Raw genomic sequence first — 8,739 nt, 5'->3', positions numbered from 1 at the left:
TATACAGTAAATGCAAAAAATATTCCTACAGGAGAGATCTTTTTTTAAAAATCTTATTTAATAAAAAATAAACATTAATTAACGATTTGTTAACAATTTTGTCCTAATATAAATAAAAAACTTCGCGAAAATAATCGCGTTCTTAGAAACAAAATTTCTCGACTGTATGAATACTTTTTATATGTTTAAATAATATAATTTTTCATATATTTGCTTATTATTAAGATTACATATATATTGGATAAAATAAATTAATATAAAATATATTAGAAAATGTTTATAGCGCTACGAACTTCAAAAGATAAACAACTCTTTATTAAAAATGAAAGAAATTTGAAAAAGACATTGTTTAAAGCTTAAAATCTCTACTTTTGAAAATTCATTAAAATAGGAAATTTTCTTTTTACTTTGTGGGCCTATTGCGTGTCCAAAAAAACTTGCAAAAATTTTCTAATCCGTTAAAAATCATCGTACTGTAATTCAAGAAACAAATTCTTAATATTTTTCTCTATTGATAAAATTGCCAAATTTTTTTAACATTATTTTTTTTAAATATGATGTAATTGAAGTAGTGCTATACGAATTTTGTCCTATTATTTTAATTATTACATACTTTTGTAGATAATAAAATAATTTTGAAAAATGTTTACTTTCTAAAAATAAAATTTTTTTAAAGCTGCCTCTCCAGTTAGAAACATCCAAAATGAAAAATATGTTATTATTAAGTTTAATATTAAGTTAACCATTGTTTGAATATAAAATAAATATAAAAATAACGATATATTGAGTAAGAGTAATGGCGACTTAAATTAGGTTAAATTTGACACTCTATAGATTTAACAGTGTATGAAGACTTTTTACGTTCACCATACAATGTATGTGTGTCCAAAAAATATACTGATAAAATAATATTCTTTGCAAAATATAATTAAATAATATTACAAAATATATTTATCACATAAAGTTGAACTAACAAGATAATTATTATGTTCGGCAATTTATTAGATTCGATTTTTATGTAAAATTCGCAAAGTGTTGATAAACGCCATATAGAAGCTATACTTATTCTTCTGCGTATCTTTTTTCACCTTTTTTCATTTTCTCATACAGCTACATCAGCGAATTGTTTTCAACGAAAGAAACATTAACGCCCATATAGCAGCAACAATCGATCGCTGCGGGTTAAGAGAGAAGAGCGTGGCCCAGAATGTAAAATAATGTATCGTGTCATTCACGATATGATTGTACATTGGCTCCTTCGATAATATTACGGCATGGACGCGAGGTTAACGGGCTGCATTGTCATCTCGTCAAAAAGAAATCGAGGACGAAACGAGCTGTGGGTAAATACGCCTTCTCGTCTTGGCGAGAACAATTAGAAGCGCGTGACGCAGAACACAGGGTGTTGTGGACTGATATACATCATTTTTCTTAAATTAATTACGTACAGCTATCAAATGTTTTCATTAATTAATTAACAACAAATAATCAAAATTCTTCTAAATAATATCGCTCATTCGCTATAACGACAAAACTCAAAACAAAGTTGAAAATGAGTTTGAATGTTTTAATCGTCAAAATTTATAATATTATATTAATTTTGAAATGTAATTTTCATATAATAAATTGTAAATCAATCGAGGAATAAAAGTACATTCTTTCTTGTAAAGTATATTTTTTTTTGATGTTTTCATTTCTTCTTGCCAGAATATTTTTTAGTTATGTCGTTGGAAAAATGAGCGACATATACTTGATATAAACAAATTTTTTATAACCTTTCAAATAAAATCTTTTAAATTTTAAAGAAAGAAAACAGATTAAACATTTAATCAGAGAAGCCGCAAAAGAGAGAGAGAGAGAGAGAGAGAGAGAGAGAGAGAGAGAGAGAGAGAGAGAGAAACGAGACATGTATGTACATAGAGAAAACGTGCTCTCGCTCGCTCGTTCTCGCGGCGAGATCGCTCTCGCATCGAGCATCGGTGTAATGTACTTTGGTTAAGCGCATCGGAGCATGCTCGTCGCCGAGTTAACGCATTTAATGGAGGTTAACTTTGCATATGGTATTGCTCCCCCGTGCCATAACCCCTTTACTGGCGCGGCGCACTCGACGGTATCGAACGCGCGACGCCGGCGTCCAAACTAACCGGGAATTATGCGATACAAAGCGGATAATTACGAGGCGGCTTGATCGATCTTACGTATCCTCCTCCGCTGCTCTTTCCCTTCTCACACACAGTAACTTCCTCGCATCGTCTCCACCCCCACGCATGTAATAATGTAAAACTATTCGCGCCACTATACGTAAACTTTCGTAAGTGCGCTCTGAGTTTGCTCCTCGTCCTCTTCCTCTACCCACTTCTGCATCACCTCCTCGCAAAATAGCTCCTTCGGTATATCACTTTGCGAACATCGCGGCAGATACGCTCCTCGCGAAGAAACGTGCATGCTTAACGTCGGAAAACATTGTGAACATAGCATTTTATATTCTGTTAGTATATGCAAAGCGTTCTATAATAGAATCTAGAAAGGATAAAATAATGTCAACACAGTACTAAATAATCGGAAATACTGCATACTTAATTTATTTATACAAAGTTGGCCCAAATTTGTTTTTAATGCAGAGTCTACGTGGAAAGAACAAGTTTGCTAAAGTATCTAAAAATTTAGCTGGACAAATTTTTAATTAATTTTAACCGTTAAAATATGATAATTATATAGGACGATCAAACTAGTTTGATCGTCCTATTTGCTATAATATATGCTATAATATAATAATAATGTCAAAACTTTTTGTAATATCGTTTATTATGCTTGGATATCCTACGTAATAATTTTGATGGTTCAACAAAATTATTTTCAGACCTGTCTATAAATTGCTAAAAAAAAATCTATATTTTTAAATATCTTAACAGAACCTTTTTATTCTTTTTGTGTATCCTTATTAATTGAATCATACAATGCTTGAATAATTATGAATGGAATATTGTATTATTTTTTCTTTTAGCTAAAAAACATTTTTCAGTTGCTTATACAAGTAATCTTGTAGAAGAAAATTTACTTCTGATTTATTTTTCAAAAAAATGTTCTCAGTCTTATCAATATTTTTTCTAACCAAAGCAATCGTCTGATTTGAATATCATCGAATTATTGAGCAATTTTAAAGAACAGAGTGAGAAGATTTTCTTTTCCAGTATCTCTTAAGTAAACAAAAAATGTTTTGCTTGAAAAATGATACAATATTTGCAAAATGATACATTGTGTTTATTCAAGATTTGTATTCTATTCCAGTAAAAATAAACAATATTGATTATCTTTATCAGTATTAAAAACAAATAGTCAATCTTTTATTAATATGAAACAAGTGATATATTTTCTGCACATATTCATATTAAACATGTTACATTATTTTTCGTTCTTCATTAAATGCATTCTCTTCATTAGATGCATTCCTTTATTTTGTCTATCTCTTGTAATATTTGAGCAGATCGCTATATTGCTGCTACATGGAAAGAACAATTTTGTTAAAGTATCTAAAAATTTGGCTAAATACAGACCTGAAAATGAATTTTTTTCGATCCATCAGAATAATTAAGTAAATAAAACACTCACACATAATAAAAGTAATATTACAAAGAGTTTTGATATTCCAGCAATCAGATTTATCTATCATATATATATCTTACATATCCTACATAGTTATTTTGTTAATCTAACAAAATTATTTTCAGATCTGTATTTATATCTAACTTTTTAGATTTGGCAAAACTATTTTTTCGGAAGAAAAAATACTGAAGAAACCGAAATGACTAAAATTCAATCACGCGTTTTACTTTTTCGTGGTTCTTGGAGCTCCGAGAGTGTTAATCATTAAAGAAACCTCGAAGAAACGCCGTAGTTACTCTCAGATTAAACGGATTTGTTTGCATAAGACATAACGTATATGTGATTCCAATTGAAATCACTGGTCCAGGAAGGGTTAAGCGGATTACTAAGCGACGTGATATTATTGTACTATCAAATTGTACGCCTTGATTTAATCCGTTCATATTACCGACGGTATAATGCTGAATAGTCATATTAATAAAATTATTATTACTTCATCATTAAATCTAATCTGCTAACAATGTTGCTATGAAGTTCTTTAAGTAGTTGAAATAAAAATTTATTACGTAATTTTGAAAGAAAGTTGAAAATAACTGATGGTGAAAGGAGAGAAGAAAGACATAGGATGGCTCTTGATAAATTTTAAATCTAAATTACGAGCGATTTAAAATGACGCCATGCACATCAGTGATGCAAAATCATTTTCGGCAAGGTCGAAGCGTGAAAGCCGCAAATATAGAATCCGGGTATCGTTATAACTCCCATATTAAATGTGTAAATAAATTAATTCGACCGAATTGAATAACTGATTATAAATTAATAGCATGTAATGAGCGAATCGTAGCGACGCAATCCCTATGCCATTTGAAACGACAGGCGGTTATGTGATACCAACAACAACAGCGTTAAATAATTAATACGGCCGCTAAACAGCAATCATTATCTCGTATATTATACGCAGGGATCCGTGAAACTGTTCGAAAATAATTATTACAATACCCGCGGATTAAAAATAAGAAAAGCAGGCGTCGCAGATATCGCAGCAGAGAGATAATTGGAGTAATGCAATGTACGTAATTAGCGGTAATATCAATTTAAAAAATAAATCGTGCCCCTCTCTCTCTCTCTCTCTCTCTCTCTCTCTCTCTCTCTCTCTCTCTCTCTCTCTTTCATCAAAATTCCCGTGATATTCCTTTATCGGATTTTAATATTTACCGAACAATATAAATACGGTTCATAATGAGATAGAAGTAAAATACGTAAGTCGGGTAGTAACGGCAAGTTTGTTTAGGAATACAGAATTAAAACCGTTACAGTTTGCAAGTTGATCTACTTTTAGCTTGAGAACGAGACAGGAGAGTAAGGCGACTTCATTATAAGTACGATGTAAGCATCACAAGAGATTCTCGTTATCGAGTAAGAAAATGGAGCTCGCCGCGATTGAATTTGTACTGATTATTGATTTATATCGACTTTGCTTTATACCGCGTCGCTTTCCTCCTCAAGCGCTGGTCTGTAAAGACAAGTTTTAATTGAAAGTTGATTAAGACTGCGCTGCACCATAAGTTATAGTCTTAACTTAACTTGCGGTCTCGAGATCGTAACTGAATCTCTTTATTCGGGCCAATTGCCGATTGTCAAGTTTAATCTTCGAAGATAGCACTTTTAAATCGTAGATGAAAAGACAATCCTAATTGATTTCACAGTTTATCGTATTTCTATAAATAAACGAGACATCATTAGGAAGAGCTTTTTAATATAAGAAATAAACTCCTAAACTAAAGAAAGGTAAAAAATTTGGAAACACATACACTTTTAAAAAAATTGATATTTTTGGATTAACATTTATACTTATTCACATTATATTTATTGATAAATATTCTTAGCAATGTGTTTAGAGCTACACTGAGAAAAAATTGGTCACTTGACTAAATTAATTGCTTATTTGACTAAATTAATTTAGGTGTCTTTATATCTTTTGTTGGAGAATGCATGTATATGATAATTTTGTTTTTAGTGTAATAACTATTATTAGATCTGAAAAATTATCGTTTAAAAATATATTATAGATATTTGAGTAAAATTATTTTAAAAATATCAATTTTTTAAAAAGTGTTTCCAAAACTTTTGGAGTACATGCAAAAATACAAGAATTTGATTTTGTTGAAATATTTAAAAATTTATGTAGATACGGATCTAGAAATAATTTTGTTTGAATCATCAAAATAATTATATAGGACACTCAAACTGGTTGTTAAAATGTTAAAACTTCAGTAACGCTTAAACGTTGTATATAATTATTTTAATGGTCCAAAAAATTTTTTCAGATCTGTATCTAGCTAAAATTTTTAGATACGTCAGAGCAAAATCGTTCAGTGTATATTTTAAAAGAAAGTAAATGCAGACATAGAGCGTTGAGAGTTTTCGAAAGATTAATATTATAAAATTATATTTTAATGATGCATCGATGACAATTCATCACAAAGGGCTTTTTGTGTTAGCCTCCCCTATTCTCTCGATCTTATAAGAATCACAAATGTAAGCCACGGTGTCCGGAAACGGAACCTTTCGACCTATTCGCTAGGACAAAATCACGTCCTGTTGCCCTTTCTCCGTACAGGGAGATATAAAATTTCGCCACTATTTCATTGAACCGAGGGTATCTTCATGTGACGCATACATGAATACGAAAACACAATCATGGCATAATATTTCACGGTCATCCAATGTAATTATTTCATTATAATTTTATACCATAATTATCCATAATTATTTTATTACAATAAAATTATTCTATCATACATATGTTAATATAATATGTTAACATAATAATAAAATTATTCTATTATTATATTATAATATATAATTCACATAAATGTTTTATTTTTATTATTCACAATTATAATTCCAATGATGCACAAATTGTTTTTGTTCCCGATGATTTCGTCGCGAAAGGGATGAAGCGTTCTCGTTCTTCGGAAGCTGCAGGCGGTGAGAGACGCTGAAAAGGGTAGCTAATTCAAAATTGCGCTTGTAAGCGCGGAACCATTTGATATGATAGTATTCTCTTCTTCCGCTCGTCTCTTTCTCTTTCTTTCTCTCTCGTCTCTCTCGACATACCGCGGCGCAGGTCGACTCTATTTGACTTTTCGCTCCACTCGATTCCACCGCATTGCACACGCCCTTCTCGACGTGTACACTCGAGAGAACATTCCCCGTCCCCCAGTCTCTCTTTCTGTCGCCCTTTTTACAGAAAGGGGAGAGAAGCGACCCGTGTTTATATCCTTCACTCGCGCGTTCTCGCCGTTCTCGTTGCCTCATTCCCTCTGTCTCTTTCTGTCTCTCTTCTTCCGCCTTTCTGTCTCCATTTACAGAGAGCGACCGGCGGTTTTCGGTTTATTTCCCGCTTATCCATTCAACATTTGATTTATTCCGTCTATCGCGCACCACACTGCGGATGGTACGCTTCGATTATCACACTGTGGACCATAGTCCGATTGTGGAAAGAAACGTACCGACAGTGCAGTTTGATGGGATTAAGTCTGGCTGCAAATAGCCACAATGAAATGATTATAGTTAGACAGTTACATTCTAGAAAGTGTGGATCTGGATTTAACACCAGGTAGTGTCTATATATAATAATTTTCACCGTGTTAATATCAACAGCAACATCATGTGAATCTAACATCATGGATTTTAAAATAAACTCCACACTATGATGTAATAAACATTAGGGATTTTAAATTTCATTCATTCAGGTTGATGTTAATGTTAACATTAACACGTTGAAAATTATATGAACATTGTATGGTATAAAATCCACACTCATCATATTTTTTAGAGTATACGATTTAATATTTCCTCTGATATTGCTAGACATTTTTCACCTGTATTCTGAGCTGGTGTTCAGAAAACATTTCTACTGAAAATAAGAGAGAAGAGTCATCAAACAAATATCTCCACGATTCTTTATTCTTTTATAAACTCTGTTATTTATAATAAACAACAGAGATAACGGAGATTCGATCTGATTTACTTTGTGTATTATATAAAACAGTATGAGAGATAATTGATAAAACTGAAAATAAGAGAAAAATATTATATAATACGACGAGACAAATATCTTCACGATTAGATTCTTTTAGGAAATAGAAATAACAAAAGCTCTACTTTGTATTATACGTATAAAACGACAACGTAATTGATAATCCGGCGATTAAAAAAAAACAACACCCGAGCCAATCCTCGAATGAAAATCGGAGCCTCTCCTCGTCGACGGAATACATTAACGTGATGTCGAACCAGAAGCGAACGGGCGAGCTCCGAGAAGAAGAAGCAGCATCGACGGTGTGATTGAATTAATCTGTCAATTTGCCAATTACACGGATGAGTTTGTTTGGTGGCCGCGGCACGCGGGCGCGTCTCCGTTCATCGATCGCGAACGGATAGGCGATTGGTCGAATTCGTGTTCTCCGCGCGTGTGCGTGAAATCGCACGGCGTGCGACGCACGTGCGTGCACGCGTACGTCACCGTCTGCGTGCGTATACGTGCATGCGTGCGTCATATACGTAACCACGTGGCTCGGTGCACAGATTCAACGAGCTCAATTGGCGCACCGAACGCAGAAGTGAACGAGGAGGAGGAAGAGGAGGATCGTATTGATTCTCCGGTTACGCAGACTCGCGACAGAGCCACGTCGAGCCTGACTTCTCTCTGCCTCAAGCAAGAATCCCATCGGCCTCCACGAGATGCTGCGCGCGAAAAATAAAGCTTCTCCACAATCGCTCCTATACTGCAGGATACTGCGAGCAGATGTAGGGGAGAGCAAACGTCGAATTCTCCAATATTCTCCGATATCGAGTCAGAAACATATCTGATCTCACATCTTTCTGTAAATTACGTTGGTCTAGAAATTGTTATCGACGTTATAATTTTTTTCTTTTCATGAACGCAGTTTAATCTCACATATCTTTCTGTAACTTATATTAGTCTAAATAAAAATTGTTATTGCAACGTTGTTAACCTTTATCCTCCGAAAAATATGAATTTTTTTTTTATTTGCGATCACTTATATACATATGTATAATTTAGATTTACATCGCAAAAGCTACGTTTAAGTTATCGATTTTTGCGAG

Source organism: Atta colombica, unplaced genomic scaffold, assembly GCF_001594045.1.
Source record: "Atta colombica isolate Treedump-2 unplaced genomic scaffold, Acol1.0 scaffold145, whole genome shotgun sequence".
NCBI lineage: Eukaryota > Metazoa > Arthropoda > Insecta > Hymenoptera > Formicidae > Atta > Atta colombica.
Note: the sequence above shows the minus strand (reverse complement) of the source record.